The sequence below is a fragment of the Ursus arctos genome, unplaced genomic scaffold (assembly GCF_023065955.2).
Source record: "Ursus arctos isolate Adak ecotype North America unplaced genomic scaffold, UrsArc2.0 scaffold_15, whole genome shotgun sequence".
NCBI classification, from domain to species: Eukaryota; Metazoa; Chordata; class Mammalia; order Carnivora; family Ursidae; genus Ursus; species Ursus arctos.
The window spans coordinates 26637124-26654702 of NW_026622819.1; the positions used below are offsets into that span (position 1 = coordinate 26637124).

The window sequence follows — 17579 nt, forward strand, 5'->3', positions numbered from 1 at the left end:
ATCTCTGTGTTAACCGCGCTCAGCCCCGGGGTAGCCACCGTGCGTCACCGGGGGCCGCTCTTGTAACACCACTGACTAGATTCCGTGCTGTGCCTTTTACAGAAGGGCATTTTCAACAGCGCGTAGATGGTTCTTAGGCGAAGAGGTGACGCAGGAAGACAGTCGTGGTGAAGGTAGAATTGGGGGCGTCTCCACCCTCTGGGCCTAGCCAGGGCTCAGGGAATCCCCTGGGGGAGGGCTCAGTGCGTCAGGAGCTGTGACGTCAGCGCGCTCTCCGCGGGCTGCTCAGACCAGGAGGCATCTTCAGGGACGCTGCAAGCCGGGCGGCTTCATGTTGGCAGCCCGAGGTCAGCCACCGTGGGGGGTTTGTACCACGGGAATTGGCAAATGCTACAAATCAGGGTTTCCTGTTTCTTCTTTTTTTCTCAGGGGCAGTTGTTAAACATTTCCGGCGCACCCCTAACGTGGCTCCAGCTCTCTGGACCCGATGCTCTCCCACGTAAGAGGAGAACCTGGGAGTTGAATTTTGAGGCCAGCTTCATGCAAGTTCGCAGACACCGGCCTCTGACTGGGGGATGCCCCGTGAGCCCTGACTCGTTCCCTTCCTCCGGTTCCTCTCCCGGAGACTTCCTCCTCTTCTGCGCCCCTCTCCTGTGCTGACTGCAGAGGGCCTCCTGGGCCCCTGCTCGGGCCTTGCCCGTTGCTGGCTCTGCATGTTAATGTCGTTCCTTCCGGCTGACAACTGCATCGGAGATGCGGGGCGGGCGCAGATTGTTTAATTAATCAGTTTTCTAAATATGGTACACAAAACCAAAATAAAAACAAAACAAACACAAAAACCTAACCATAGCCTAAAGAAATGGAAAAAAAAAAAACAAAACAAACCACTCATGATGTACTGTATCCTGACTAACCTATCATAATTACAAAAACAAAACAAAACAAAAAAACCCTCAGCGTACCTCAACTCTCCTAAGCATGCCTCCCACGTAGCTTGGGGTTTCTGTGATAAAAGGTCTTAGTGTGTGTCTGTTCACACAGCCTGGAGACATCCCTGACCTGCCTGGCTACCTCTACCCACAGGTTTCCACAGCTGGGGCCCTTGGAGCCCTATCTCTAGGTGCTGGGATGAATGTCCATCCAGTGAGAGAAGGCCAAGAAAGCCTTGCATGGGTCCTGCCCAGTGCCCTGGTTCTGTAATTCTGCCTTGTCAACTGTGAAGACCCTAGTTCTCCCATGACCAGGCCCAGCAGATTCTGGATCTCTGCCGAATGCCCAGTTGTCACGGCTCAGCTTGCTGCTTTCCCCCTTCCCTCTAGTGCAATCCCTCTTTCCCTCCCTCTGCACTCCCCTGCTCTCCTTGGGCGGTATGACTGGTTTGCAGGTCCTGGCTTCTCCTGATCTGACCCCTCTCATTCCTAGAGAAGTCGGACAGCAGGAAAGCAGATACTCTCTTCTCCTTTTGCATTCTTGGTATCAGCCAGGTTTAATCTCTGCACACCACCAAAGGCTTCACGCCTCATTCGCTCATTGCTCAGTAGTTCTATTAGCTCTGTCTGTCATCCTGGCTCACTATCTTGTTGAGCAAAATATGATCAGCCTTGTCTTAGACGCACGTGTGTGTAGACATACTAACAACAGCCCACATCAACCCCTCTCCTTCCATCCCACGCCCCAGAACAATGTGAACAACCGCCACCACATGACCCCCGCATATTCCCAATCAGAAAAAATCCATTGGCCATTTAAAGAGAAGATCATGATTGTTCCCCCTTTCGCCTGCAGGAAATCCTTTGGTGGAATGGGAGCGGCCACAACCATGTGAGAGAGAAAAGGGGCCTGGCTCAGCCAGCACAGAAGCTTGAGATACACCAGGGCCAAGGGTGGTTGGGCTGGGCATAAGTAATAAGTAATTGTTTTTTTTTTTGTTTTGTTTTTTAATTAAATTAATTAGTTAATTAATTAAAGGCTTACAGGGATAGCTAGATCTGCTTGATCATTCATTCATTCTTTCATCAAATATCCATCTCCCTCACCTCTTTTGGGCCATTGCTCAAATGTCACCTTATCGGCAAGGCCTTCATGGACCACCATCTTTAAACTGCAACCCGTCTCCAGCACTGATCTACATTCTTCATCTCCGGTCCTACTTTACTGTTTCCCACAGGGCTTACCATCACTGACCTATGATGTTTTTTCCTTAGCTGTGTTGATGGTGTGTCTGCCTCCACTAAAGCATAAACTCCATGAGAGAAGACATTTATGCAGGGACATAGGACAGTGGCCTGCATCCCAACCATCTGAGAATGCCCGGTTTTGTGTATATTCTGAAAAACATACAAGTGTTACTGAAACATTATTATTATATGGTAATACTTGTCTTACTGAAATAAGGTCTGTCACTTCCAGACATTATTATTATGTCTCCCCTAAAAGCATAGCTTATCAGCAACCGGCTCGTCCGTGGTGCTGGACTTGTCCCATTCCTCTTCCCATCTTAGTGTCTATGAATAAGGATTCTGGAGCCAGATTACCTGGGTTGGAATCCCATTTCTGCCACTTACTAGATGTGATCATAGGCAACTTACTTAACTTCTCTATGCCTTAGTTTCCTCATCTGGAAAACTGGAATAATACCAGGACCAACTGTATAGAGCCGTGATGAAGATCAGATGAGTTACTGCTGGCAATGAATTTAAAACAGTCCCTAGCGTATAATGAGGACTATATAAATGTTTGCTAAATCCCTCTGTTTCCACATGGCTGATTGTTTCTCCCTCCCAAACTGTCTCTAACCCAGGAACTTTCCACCACAGAAGGAGGGAGGTCAAGTGGCTTCTTCTCCATGAGAAGTGTCACATTTAGGACTTCAATGGAGGGGGTGGGCGTGTGAGAAGACTGGATTATACTCCTCAAATATTTGTTGTCTCCCAGTCACAGGATTACATACTGTCATCCATTGTCATTGAACGTAATCCTACACCCTGTGGTAGGAATACACATCCCATTTCAATGACTTTGGACTTGGCCGTGTGAAAAGCTTTGGCCAATGGAATGTGAATGGTTGTGGTTGTTTTTGCTGTGTCCAAACAGAAGCCTGAAACACATGGCACGGTTTGGCTTAGGCTTTCTTATTCTTTTTCTCCACATGCCCTCAGGATGTTCCAGATAGTAGCTGTTCCCTTAGTCTGGGTTCTCGAACAAGAAGACAGGCGGAGCCCATCGGAGTCCAACCAATCCTAGCAGAGCCACTGCCAACGTGGAGCTGATGTGCCATCCTTACACAGAGTGAGCAGAAAGTAAGTGTTGTAAGCCACTGAGGTAGCACTGTTTATCACTGTGGAACTAATACAGGGCAGGAGAGGAGGAGGAGAACGTGTTTTGCAAGACTCTTCTAACAAGATTATTTTCTCACAGAGGGATCTCTGTGGCCATTTTATATGTGGGTGTGAATGTGCTGTTCACCCATACACAAAACAACTTTGCCATAAAAAAATCACTATTATATTGGTAACAACATTGTCTATTATGTATAGTTTAATTTGTAGAAACCTGGGCTTGGGAAATAAGAAGAGAAGTTAGAAATAAAATAAAAAATAAATTATTGGCCTCATGGCATTGCCTCCCTGGCTCCCTGCTTATTTGTCTCAGGAGGAAATGCAGAGCAGGAGTTCTAGAATTTTGGATATGAAGGAACCAAAAGACTTGAAAGATTCTGGTCCAATCTCTCACTTTTCTATATGGGACGACTAAGGCCTGGAAAGATGAAGTGCGCTGGCCAAGGGCCTAATGGGAGAATCTTTAAAACATCGAGAGTGGGCTGTGTGTACATCTGAGAAATTTAATATGTCTAAGAAGAAATTCTCAAGAAAGTATCAAAAGCATTTTTTCCTCCTTATTTCCTGCTTTTTCCTATCATCTTAGAATCCTGGGAGACCATTCACAGGAGTGTTAAAAACTTCTGTTGTCCATCAGAAATTTGGTTCTCCTTTTCTTTCTGGGCACAGAGTTAAGGGTCATTGGATTGACTCCCTTGCAATTAGATGGGATGAGGTGATTGAGTTGTGGCGTCTGAAAGTGAGCAAAAATGATATGCTTCTAATCTGGTCCTGGTATTTAAAACTTTTCACACATTTTCATTCTCTTGTTCATTAATTCTTTCTCTCTTATCCAGTACTGGTCAGAGGAAGATGAACTTCAGGACTTGAAGAGCCAAGCATAGCCAATAGATGGAAGGGTCTTGCATCCCCTGCTGATGCCCAATGAACTGTGACATGGGTGACAAGTAAACCCTTGGTTATCAAGCTTCCAAGCTATAGAGAGCCTGGGTATTATAATGGCTGGCACTACTTAGCCTGGCTAATCCAGGGAGAGTCAGTGCAGCTTAGTTTGGATGGTAACTACTGTATTTAACCAATTTAATCAAGACCTTCGAGTAAGTGGGAAATCTCTGCCATGTGGCCTACTGCAACTGTTCCACCTTGACTACCATCATCAAACTCTCAGAGTAACCTGTCTGGCTTCCTCTGCATTTTCCGCCCGCACACACTGTCACATTTATGTATGTTCACGGTGTTCAACAGCACTTGCTGGACGACTGATTGACTGAATAGTTTATAAGACCATATGTAATACATTCTTCTGATTCACAGATCCACTGAAAGAGCACTTGACCTTGAACTCTGAAACCCGTCCTTCGCATTAATCTATAGGCCCTTCCTATTACTGAGGGATAGGAGACCTTACTGATTCTTCCAATAAAGCTGTTCATATATTTTCATTTGAACTCAAGGACAGATGGGTAACAAAACTAACAAAGATGTGGTTGCTGAATAAGTGAGCTTTGAATATTGATGGATTTCTGTATCCCAAAGTAAGACAATGCGCTTAGAAAAATATGCTAAAATATGCTTAATATCTTAAAAAGCAAATGCTATTGTCAATTATAAAAGGATTTCTCCCTGTATTTCTTAATAAGTCTACTGTGCCATTAGCACAACAACAAACAGTAAGTCTAACTCTCAATTGGTTGCTAGGCTTCCGGTACCAAAGTATTTGCTCACAAAAGTGGAGTGCGCCTATGCAAATGTCTGCATACTTGGCTACCACAATCTTGGCCTGGCAGAATCCAGTAAGTCATTGCTGACTCATTGCTTTTCAATAATAACATCACCTCTTTGCACAACATATAATCGATGGTGTGTTTTCCAGACAACCCTGACACCGCCAATGGGAAAAAAAAAGATTCGGAAGTCAATATTCAAAAGGTTAGTCAATTTCTCCCTATCTTTTTAACACTCTTGTTGGAAGATTATCCATAATGACTTTCATTCTTGACCTGGCAGACGTCCTATTGTTGCATTCCCATGCTTCTCAACTCAGCTTTAGAGACAGAAATTAATTTTAATATGACCACAAGAACACTATGATTTGAAAGGGAAATTTGCTGCTTTGCTGATACTCGAAGTTCTGTTAATTGTCAAGTCAAAATATAAATGGCTTGGGATGCTTTCCATGGGTTTGCCTAAGCAGAGGGGTTGACACACACCCAGATTTCTGGCCTGCATTTCTGAATGTCCTTGACTGCCTAAAAGGCCCTATTACAATCCCAGCCTCTTCTTTAAACTCTGTGCACGTGCCAGACGCAGGGAGCCCAAGTGGGCACACTGAGCCAGAATGAGAGGAGAAGCAGGTGACGTTCACTTTAATATCCTATGCAGTTCAGAAGAGGGCTTTCCTGCTTCACAGAAGTTTTCTGAGCACACAGGAGTGCTCAGATGCCTACAGAAGGAAAGATGGGTAAACCTGGTGTGGCAGCCTTCAACAGGCAGCCTCCGTTCTCAGTCCACCCAACTGGAGACCACACGCAGCCCTATGTCCCTTTATGTATTCACAAGCGCGAGGATTTTGTGGGTAGACAAGTAGCCTACTTCACGACAGTCAATTGGCAAAATTCCTTATTAGGCATCTCTGTCTTCCACTCCAAAGTTCCTGGCCCTGTCAATGCCATCTCTCACACCTTTCATCTTCCTTCCAGACCTCTCTAAAATCCCCTCTATGGTCCCAAGCAATTCTACTCTCAGTTTCCACTCTCCTGCCTCACGGACCAAAAATGCCAGGCTGATTTCTAGAGAAATTATACCTATCTTAGTGGTCCTCAAAGTATACCCCCATAGGAGGTCTTAGCCTTCCCAGCATGTGACTTATTAAAGTCTTCACCCCGGGAACCAGCTCCCTTTCTGTGCAGGAGTATAGCTGCTAGTTCAGTGTGATTTCTCCATATCGTTTCAGAAACAGTGAGGATTGGCACATGGCCACCCAACCAAAACTCAGCTGCCTCTTTATGCTCAGCTTCAGCTTTCCTTCCTCCAGGGAGGGACTTCCTTGGATCTCCCCAAATGGAGGATGCCCTGCCTATGGAGCACCCAGGATCTCATAACGAATCCGGACTTAGTCTTTTTCTCCAGGTATCCACCGAGGCTAGAAGCTCACTGATGTCAAGAGCTGTGTTTATTTTTTTTTCTTCCATATTCCTCATACTTAATGCAAAGCTTAATGCATACAAGGTGCCCAATAAATGGTTTCGAATAAATGGAATTTATCGGGTGTCAGCTGTATTTAGAGGGAAGTTGAGAAGGATCTTATTCTTTAAATCCTGTTAATTATTGGAATATATGGTTGAGAGAGGTAATGCCTTTTCCATCCTGGGTGGTTTAAAAACTGATAATAATGGCAACAAGCATTTTCGTGGGACTTTCAATGTTCAAAGTATTTTCATGTAAAACATTTTATTTTATTCTTTCTCCACCCCTGTAAGATTTCAGAACCATATCACTGGGTTTGCAAACACTTCCGGCTGCTCAAGGGTGGAGGTGGGACTGGCACTTTGTCTCCTGAGTGTAAGTTGGTGCAGTCCCCTTGGTAATATATATTAAAAGCCTTGTGAATGTAGATACACTTTGAATTGAAAAATGCACTTCTAGAAATTGGTTCCGAATGAACAGAGGTGTGCAAAAACAATTCCATAGCAAAAAGAAAAAAAAAAAAATCTCCCCAGCACTATTTGTAAAAGGAGAACATTGAAAGAAATCTAAGTATCAAACAATAAAGGATTATTTAACTAGATCATGGTATAGTCATACAGTAAAATATTATCTAATCTTTAAAAAATGTAATAAAAAATTGAATGATATAGAAACCTGTGAAAAGGAAAAAGAAGATTGGGAATGAAAAGTAAGTGTCTTTGACCTCAATTCTAATATCTGTGTCTCTCTATATTTTATGTGCACAGAAGAAAGACTAGCAGATACACACACCAATATATTAGCAGTAGTTATCTCTAAGGGGATGATTTTAAAATAAAAAAAATGATTGCTTTTGAAATAAAATATTACTAAAATACTTACATAAAATAAAAGGTTATCACTTTTCTCACTGAGGGGGAAAAAGTCACAATAAAATTTTTAACACCACAAACCTAGTCTCCGAGTAAAAATCTGTCCTTTCATGGTGTAATTACATGGAAAAGGTCCCCATGTGGGGACTACAGAAACTGCTTATTGTGGCAAAATTGGCAGCCACGGCTGACAGCCACCTTCCCTGTGTTAATCAGCGTGTGGCTAAACTTGAGCCCCGTCTCCCCACCGGGCAGGAAAGCGGGACTCTAATGGTTCTTGATGTCCCACAGCCTGCTCCCTTGTTTTTAAGAATTTCCTCCGCTTCTCTGAATTCCATTACTGTGTCCGCCTGAGAGTTCTTGAAAATAACCAGTTGTAACTAGCCATTATTTGCCATTAAGCTTCTGATAAGTAAAAGGGTAAAAGGCAATTTCATGGAAAAACTCTTTTTTCAGAGCCTCAGAGAAGGATGGGTCATCTTATTCAAGAGGAGTTTAAGAAGTTCAGTGGGGTTCTCTCTCAGAAGCTGGCCACCTGCTTTCTCCTGGCCCCTCAGGTTCTGTTCATCCGTGGGACGCAGAGCGGGAGGATCTGGAAGTTCAAAGCGTGGTGAGGAGGTGGGACAGCCAGTGGGCTCCAGGGTTAAGGCCCCACCTCCTTGCCTGTTGCCCCAGCTTGAAACCACTACCTGTCCCAAAGCCCCCCCTCTCTTCCCTCACTTTCCTCCATCTCGTACAAGCACATCCTGTCTCTACCGGATTTAATCACCCTTTCTTAGTCGTGTACAATATGTTCTTTCAAACTTGCTTCTTCCTTCAAAACATGTGAACTACTTATACAGCAAAATAATTACTTGTCTCTCTTACTGGCTTATATTTCCTCTTTTCTCTTCTTTTCCCTTTATTCAGCTTCCCTCAGAAGAAGCCCTTTCTTAACAAAAAGCCACTTGTTCAATCAAAGACGTAATGGCCAAGGTCCTTGAGTTAGGCTGGGTCTGGGGGTGGAACGGTAAATACTCCCAGGGCAGTTTCAGTAAGTGAGAATGGGGAGGAGGAAGGAAAACCACGATTCACCCCTCTTTAATGCATTTGCAGAAAAAGGCAGGGTCTACCTAGTTTAGTGGCTGGAACATTCATCCACCCATCCATCCATCCACCCATCCACCCATCCACCCATTCATCAATCCATCTTTCAACAAATATCCACTGAGCATCTAAAATGCACCAGGCATGGGCAGGGCCCTGAGAATACCGTGTTGTGCTGAAACAACCCCCTTAGTACTAACAGTCTGTAGTGGAGAGAGAAGCTGTAAAACACTTATATGTAAATGACACAAGCATTACGAGGGAGCTCGGCAGGTGCCATGCGAGACAATGGTGGGCAGATTTGACCTGGTGGAGGAGCTGGGTGGCTTCCCTGGGGAGGGAACTCACAGCCGTGGGTATAACTGGGCAAGGCAGACACTGCTTGCGTTTTCCCCCTTGCTTTTGTTCATAGAGCTCAGTTTCGTCAGCTAGCAGCTGTCCAGTCCCAGAGGATGGGAAGGTATCATCAGTCTAAGGGAATCCTATAATCTCATTTTCCATGTATCTTAGTTTAGGAGTGGTTTTCCCACCCAGTTCTAGCCGCTGAGCCAGAGCAGAAGTCTTCTAGGATCTCCTGGAAAAGATTTTCCTCCCTGGTAAAAAGAGAGAGCAGGGAGGAGAAGCTTCCCCCAACGGTAAGAGTGGGTTCATGGGGATATTGTCAAACCTGGAATCGGTTTTCTCAGGAATTCTTGGTGAGGGTTACATGCCCACTGTTTCACCTACTTTTGACTGGGCATCTGGTCTTGGGGGGGATTTCACCAAAGTCTACATGGACAGTTCAGTAGTCTAATTGATGATATGGGTATGTTTTAACTCTGTGGCTTAGAAGTAGAGCTAGGTGGACCTTGAGAAGTATCTGGATGTTGCTGTAAGAGGGAAGCAATGAAGTAGTATGTTGTCACTAGGGGTATTGCTTTATTGGGCACGTTTATTTTATTATTTATTTTATTTTATTTTATTTATTTTATATGTTCAGTTAGCCACTATATAGTACATCATTAGTTTTTGATGTAGTGTTCAATGATTCATTAAGTGTGTATAACATCCAGGGCTCATCACAATATTGGGCACATTTAAAGTAATCATTTAATTTTGTCACTGTCCTCACTGTTGCTATATCTATTTGATTATCCTTTTGATTTTTGCTTTCTAGTTCTCTGGACAATGGCTAACTTAGTACTAGAGCTTACCAGAAGCAAAAGTCCAATAATCACCCTGCATATCTGTTTATTTATGCACATGCTGTGTCAAAGGAAAATACAGAATCTGATCTGCCATTTAGCCATATATGTAAATGGCTCCCATACAGTGAGAAATTCTTTCAAATCTGAGAATAAGTCACATATATTTGGCCCAAACTATTGAAAGTCCAATAAATGGACTAATCTGATCCAGTTTTCTGGATCTTTTTCTAGCAAGCAAAAGCCACTGGCATGTTTCCCCCTGCAGACTTAGAGTTTGGGGACCCAGGAAAATAGTACTTGCCTGTGTCTTGCACAGGGAAACGGATCCAGAAAGTCTGGTGCAGAGGCTGCCATGAACACCATTCCCTTTTTGCCATTTTCTGGATATCGGCATTTGTCTAGAAGGGTCTTCTAAGAAAAGTCATATCAGTGTGCTCGCTCTAGGCTTGAGTTCATTTTGCCCTCTTGCTTGGCAACTTGCATGGGTCACTGGTAATGACGAGTCCACGAGGCTCTGTCATTGGCTTGGGTTGGATACAAACTCGAGTCATGATCTGAGGCCAGGTCAGACCCTTTGGGGCTGACACATGTGGGGATTTGGATAGGTACAAAATAACCTTCACCACTTGAGAGAGGCGACCCGAGCCACAGACGGTGTGGGAGGATAGTTTCTGGAGCTGCTTCTGCCATTTACCAATTGATCAACCGTGGCACATCGCTTTCTCTGAATGTGAATTTCTTCTCATAGAAAGTGACGAGAGGGTACGTCTCTGCCCTGCTTTCCTCAGCCAATTACTGTGAAGATGAGCTGGATTAATATGGGAAATGCTCCCCACGACGGCAAGCTAGCACTATGCAGGGGTGAACTGCCATTATGAGTAAGGGATGACAATGGCTGCTTGGGTCCACCAGGTCCCCCAGACTCTCTAGAGGTCTAATTCCAGATAGAGAAGTTACTCTTTTTCCCCTGTATGTTTTTTGGTTTGGAAGTCCCAGCTCTAAGTGAACACTTGGAAACTGATGGGATGCCTTATGCTACTGGGATGGTGATTTCCCTCTGGCTGGGCGCCCAGTGACTTCCGTGTGTGAGTGATGCGCTGAGCCCTTTCAGCTCAGGATCTGGGATAGGATCTCTTGCTTCCAAAGGAGCCCACAGAATTGAGGGGCCATACAATGGAGGAAATGGGATCCAAAGCTGACCCCAGTCACTCCTTTATTTGCAGGGGTCAACAAAGAGAGATTTGTGGCAGAGTGGATGCATATTTGGTCAGGGTTGGCCCCTTGGCAAAGCATACAAAGTTTGCCTTTTGTCCCCCTCCACCTTCCCTTTGGAATTTTGTTCCTTCTACTCTTCTCTATCCCTCCCTCCCTAACTGGTGATTTTAGGCTTCCTCTCCAAAATCCCCTTTCCAGAACTCCCCATCACCAGTAACAGCCTCAGGCTAGAGGAGTGCTGCCTAATGAAACTTTCTATGATGATGAAAATGTTCTCTATCTGCTCTGTCCAATATGGTAGCCATTAGCCACATGTGAACATTTAAAATGTGGTCAGTGTGACTGAGGAGCTGAATTTTAAAAGTTATCTATTTTTAGTGAACTTACACATAAATTGCCAAATGGGGCTAATGGTTAGTCTATTGGACAGTGTGGGTCTGGAGCTCAAGATTTCCATCATTTCAATCTCTCTGCAGCAACCCAATGAAATTGTCCTACGTCCAAATTCCAAGGCCCTCATCTTAAAGAAGTACCAATAAGCTAATCTGATAAACAGATTCTTATCCATATATTAAGGTCTTATCCCTTTAGGTCAGTGCATAGGTTTTGAGCAATGCCATATGTTAGTCAAGGAAGAGGCTTAAATGGTAGGAGTTTGAAGGACCCTGGGAAGCAAACATGGCGGTGAAAAGATTATAGGCATAGAGTTTTAAACATAGTTCAAAACACACTCTGTGGAGGGCATATTCCACCCTCCCTCCCTATCCCCAGTGCCCTGGGCTGCTTCTAAGCTCCTCTTGCAGTCTTGCAAAAGTTAAGGTTGGAGTCGTGCAGATGGGAGCTTGGGAAAAGGCTGGAGGTGGAGAGTTGGAATAGGCAGAGTCCAGAGGATGCCAAACTCTTGCTAAAGAACCTGGCGTTGCCAGTCAGAGTGGTGTTCAGTTCCACCCTCGGGAGGAGGTGTCAGGGAGAGATTGTTAGGGAGATCATTCTGACAAGACTGAAGGGCTAACAGTTAAGTCAAAGAGACCAGACACCAGATTAAAGGCCACAAAATGGACAGTGGCCCTTTTGGTGAAGTCTTGGCCAAGAACTGCGATTCTAGGCTTAATTTTAATCCTCTCTTTTAGGGAGATTTTCTCCTCTGAGTTCCTTTATGAACACTGCTTTCTGGTTGTTCTTTTCACCCTGAAACTGAGCTGCATTTCTGTTTCTCTTGGACGACCATATGAGTGTTCTTGAATTCTTGCCTGTATTTTCACAGATACTCACGGGCATCAGAGACAGCCTTTCAAACCAAAGACTAGGTTGAGTGAAGGGTGGGGGATAATGGGAGGTGGGTGCAGGGAAGGGAGATGGACCAGGAAAAAGAGGCGCCCCTGGAGATGAGCAGGAGGAGTGTAGACCAATCTCAGCGCTTGGAGATTCACTCTCTCGGGGCCTCGGTCACCACTTGGTAGCACAGGTAGAGCTGGTCCCACATTCCCACCTGCTCTCCACTCTCCGAGGAATCGGAAAAGGGATTTCCAGTGAAACCACTGCCAAGAATGGGTGTCTACTTGTTTAAAAATATCAAATTTTATGAAGTAATTGGAGACTGAGTCCCAAATCTTTAGTGCAATAATGTGGTCCATCAAATAAAAACTAGCAGCCCAAATCCCCCTGGTGCCTTGCAAGAGAGTTCAGGCTACACGGTGGTTTTCTGGACCTCTCTGTCCTCATGAATGGAAGAACTGCTCACAGTATTCAGTGCTACCCTGTTCTTTGTTTGCATTCCATTCAAACAAATCCTCTGAGGCATTTGGCATCAAGGGGCAGAAATGCAGAGAGACTGGTCGTCTGGGGAGGCTGATTTACCAGTTGTAGTGTCACCAGATACTCCCGGGGAAGGCTGTCTTACGCCACAGGGTCCTGCTGTGCCAGAGCATTTGGACAATGTACATCTGAATTCTATAAATTTCAGTCCATTTGCATGAAAAACAGAAGTTCTTGTTGGGCTGAGGTAACTTAGAGTGGTGGGCCATAGGGCTGATTGTGCCCCCCCACCCCGACCCAGGGGACATTTGGCAATGTCTGGAAACATTATTTTATTATCACTGCTAGGGGGACATTTTGTCCTTCCTGGAACCTTAGGGACATTGCTGATTATTACAAGTAGGGTGGGGTGCTGTCCTGGCATTGAGCGGGCAGAGATCAAGGATGCTGCTAAGATCCCAGGGACGAATAGCCTCCATGAGAAAGAATGATCTGCCCCCAAATGTCAACAGTGCTCAAGCTGAGAACCTCTGGGCCACAGGGAAAGCTCAGGCTTGGTTCTGAACACTGAAGTGCCCTATGAACCTCAGAGGGCTATCAGGTTTTCAATTTTGGAAAACTAGTAAATATCCTGGGTGGCCTTAGGAAATCCTAGGACAATTTTGGCCACAATTTTCTTCTACCAATGACCCAGTCAGTTTTGTATGTTCAAGAATCCTTAACTTCTTCTGAAAGAGAGAGTGCGTTCTCAGGGTTACACAGTCGCATTGGTCTCAGTGGGTCTAGATCCCATTTTACTGTAGTCCATACAGAGGAAAGCCATATGGCTTGGCTTCTCCACCTACAAAGTGGAGTCTTAATACTTCATATGGCTGATTGGTCAGCTGGGTCTGGCATCCTAGGGAGATGGAATAGGGGCATGATATTTAAGTTGGGGCGAAGGGGCAAAATGTGAGTTAAGTATTTCTACTCAATTCCAACGTCAAAATGGCAAGAGAGAGTTTTTTGTTTTTGTTTTTGTTTTTTTTTTGATAACATGGGTGGATTTATTACTTAAGACTGGAGTGCAAACTTAAAAATAAGAACAAACCAAGCTTTTCATTAAGAATAAACACAAAAATCGAAGTAACAATCCCGTGATCATGCATTTTAACAGAAAGTACAAAATATGAATGCCTTCTAATTTGTAACTACATTTGAAAATTAAGGTATTCCTCTGGAGTTCCAAATACCACACAATCATTAACCTGTTCTCATCTTGTCACCTCAGAGACTTTTGTCATGTGCTCTCAGGAAAACAGAGGATACTGTAAGTGGGGAGAGGCAACCAATAGCTTGTGAGATCCTAGCCAGCAGATTGGGCCTGGGACTCAGTGGGCCGTGAGGCCATGAAATTATTTTGCTTGCCAATGGTAGAAGGAGAAGACCCAGGGCCTGTTCTTGAGTCTTTCCATGAGGTCTGTCAGTGGGTTGGGAGGATGGAGACACAAAGCAGTGATGATATTAGGGGGGTGAGGGGGGCAAAGAAAGCTATGGCAAGAATTTATGTAGAGCTGCTTGGGAAAATAAAAATGAACAGTATTTCTTTTCCTGATTTTGAAAGTAACACAATCATTGTTGAAAATCTCTCAAGTACAGAAAAATCATAAGAAGAAAATAAAAATCTCTCATAATTGTACCACTAAGAGATACCAGCTATTAATAGTTTTTGTATTTCCTTTTAGAAAAACAGAAGTTTTTTTCTGAGCAGGACAGGCTGGGGAGATTGAAAAGGCCTTTGAGAAAGAACAGCAGAATGAGACACCGTGGACATTGACCAGTTTGGAATTATTTTCTCTGTGAGCCAAGCTAGGCGAGTCCCCGCCCTTGCCTAGTCGAAATGGACAGCAGGACAGATAGGCGGTGCGACAGAGGGACATGTGATCAAGTTCCCCTTACCTTCAGGGTTCATGTGGAAAGCTTCCGCAGTGCTCACCTCCATGAATAGAAGGGTTCTTTAGCTGAAAGAGAAAATGACTAATTTTAGCTGACAGATGACAAAGAGGAGAGATCATTTCTGACTCACTTCACAGCACCACGTGACTGCAATCACTGCCCTTCAGTGATAGGCATTCGATAGCCCTCGTTTTTTGGAATTAGTTTCTTGGCAACTTTATTATGCAGTAATTTCAAACTTACAGAAAAGTTGCAAAAATTGTAAAAAAATAAAATCCCATAAAGGTATCATTAGATACCCTAATAGTTAATCTTTTACCATATTTAATTTATCATTTTCTCTTCTCTGTATACACAAATTATTATTTTTCTGTATCATTTGAGAATAAGTTGCAATCATGGTGCCTCTTAACCCCTAAGTATTTCAGTATGTGTTCCTAAGAATAAGGGCGTTCTCTTACCTCGACACAGTGTGATGATTAAAACCAGAAAGTTAACACTGATACAGCACTACTCTCTAACCTGTAGATTTTACTCAAATTTTGTCAGTCATTCTAATTGGGATTAGATTTGACCAAATTTGGTCCTAGAGACCTTGAGTGAAGTTTATTGACAAATCCCGTCATAGCTGTGGATGAATTTGGGCATTTGGCCACTGTCACCGGAAGCTCGGGTTTGATGCTTTCTCATGGGTTCACATGAGCTTTGGCAGAAGAATGCTTTTCCAAGTGTGACTAACTTTTGGTGAGGAGAAGTTTGTTCACTGGGCTGTCGGGTGTGGGCTTGTGTCACTTGGGCTGTGCCCATCAGAAATCACGGTTCCCACTTTGCTCCTTCCAGCGTATCTGGCCCCGGGTTTTGTATAGGACATTCTAAACTCTGGGAACTGACTGGTTTGAGTCTGCGAGGCACAAGGTGACAATTGCCAGTAGTACGGCTCTGAGTTAGAACAAAAATGATCTCAGGACTCGAATACAAAATTGGCCCATCTACGTCTACACTTACTTTTTAAAATTTGCTTTGATATAGGGACAGCAATTCTTAATTCAGTGCCCAATTTTGCCTTGCGCGTTCCATGCTAAAACAATCTAGCTAGAGTAGCAGACCAATCAATGCCTTCAAGTAAGTTGTGTGTCTTCAAAATTCAGAATCCTTAGGAATATCCCTTGTGGAATCAAGTGCTGAAAGCTCCCTGTGCTGACTCAACTGATGGAGGTGAGAGTGACAAGCGGGCCACTGAGGATCTCTCTCACACACCCCACTATCTCAGCGTTACCGTTACTGGCAAAATGAACGGAGAGCCCAGACATCTTTGCAATAAAAGCCTATGATGTGTTGATGGCCATTTGGACATGAAACAGCTAGCCCCAGGGCACTTGATAATGAGGTGTCTGGCAAATCCAGAGCCCGTAACACAAATGTCTGGGGCAGCTTTCTCAAAAGCCACCAGTTTCTCTCCATACGGTAGAGTGATGCTGAATGTTTTGTTTTTAAGACTCCGAACATTCTAAAATGTGTTTTAGATTCTGACTTAAATCAGGACTGAAAGCCTTCTCTTTGATAACGTCCTAGCTCTGTTCAGAAGAATCCAGACTCTTTTTACATTCTTGCAGGAAACCCCGAGGTGTCAGCTGAGGCTAGGGAAGGGTGCAGAGGGCATGGAGCACAGGACAAGGCCTCCACTGGGGTAGAAAGTTTGCAATGCCAAGCGGTAGCAGTGATGGCTCTGGGGCAAGAGGCTATAAAGGAGATCATGGCCCCGACACTCATTTCTGCAGTTCAACAAACATTAACTGAAAGACGGGCCTTGGGCTCACTTCATTCATCCCTCCGTTTATTCATTCAGCATTTATTAAGTGCCTGGCACATCATTTAGATCTGTCATTCTCTGCCCCAACTTCTGCACCTCCTCTCAGTCCTGCCCTGTGCCTTGTGGAGGTGACTTCAGTGGCTCTTGCCCTTCAGCTTCAGCTTGGGCTCCACCCACAGGAGGCAGAGGGTGGGAGTGGAGCGCATCAGGGTAATATTTCCCTCCCTCCCTGACTTCCTTGTGGCTTGGTTCAGGCCATGGTTGTGTTTCTACCACCATAGTCCCAGCTGGGCAGCTCTTCTTCCATGGCTCCAGCTATCACTGAGTCCCAGCAAAATCTCTCCCCCCCATCCCCATCTATGGAGAAAGGGTGGTGACAAATTCCCTTGTTAGTTCTCTCAACCTTGCCCACAGGTATGCCAATGGGCTCTTGATTATATTCTTTTAAAAAATCCTAGCCTGGGGGCGCCTGGGTGGCTCAGTCGTTAAGGGTCTGCCTTCAGCTCAGGGTGTGATCCTGGCGTTCTGGGATCCAGCCCCACATAAGGCTCCTATGCTGGGAGCCTGCTTCTTCTTCTCCTATTCCCCCTGCTTGTGTTCCCTCTCTCTCTGGCTATCTCTCTCTGTCAAATAATCAATAAAATCTTCAAAAAAAAAAAAAAAAATCCTAGCCTAAGCATATCATCTTCTTCCTATCTGACACTGACCAGTGCAGCCCTTTAATATATGCTCAATTGTTTTCAGATTGCTCTGGACAGGGTGGAAAGATGTAAAGTTTTGGACATAGTTTCTAACACTAAGCTACAGCAGTGCAGGGTGGGGAGGTAGAATTTAACAGAAGCTCCTGGGGAAAATAATCTCAGAGATATAGTCCTTTATACAATCTAGGATTACATGTCACTCAAAGACCAAGATAATCTCTGGCCACATCATTAAAAGTATGGTGTCCAGGGCAAGGGAGGTGATATTGTGTCTTCATTCTGCCTTCATTAGCTCCCACCAACAGTTCTAGGCCCAGTTCTGGGCTTCCCACTTTAAGTGGAGATATATTAATCGTAAGTGTTTCAAGGTCTTCCATATATAGCACAGGTCAAAAACTTTTTATTCAAGGGCCAAATAATAAATATCTTTGACTTCGTAGGGCATAAATTCTTTGTTGCAACTAGTCTGTTATTGTGCAAAAGCAGCCACAGAC

At 44.4% G+C, this 17579-nt stretch overlaps 1 protein-coding gene across 2 annotated transcripts in view; it reads right to left on the reverse strand.

Moving 5' to 3' along the window:
• Positions 1-17579, reverse strand: part of PRLR (prolactin receptor) — a 168206-nt gene that overhangs the window by 31509 nt on the left and 119118 nt on the right. For both annotated transcript variants that reach the window (XM_026506792.4, XM_057312192.1), the window contains exon 2: positions 14578-14639. The gene's annotated coding sequence lies outside the window, so the exon portion shown is untranslated. The remainder of the gene's footprint in view (positions 1-14577; positions 14640-17579) is intronic.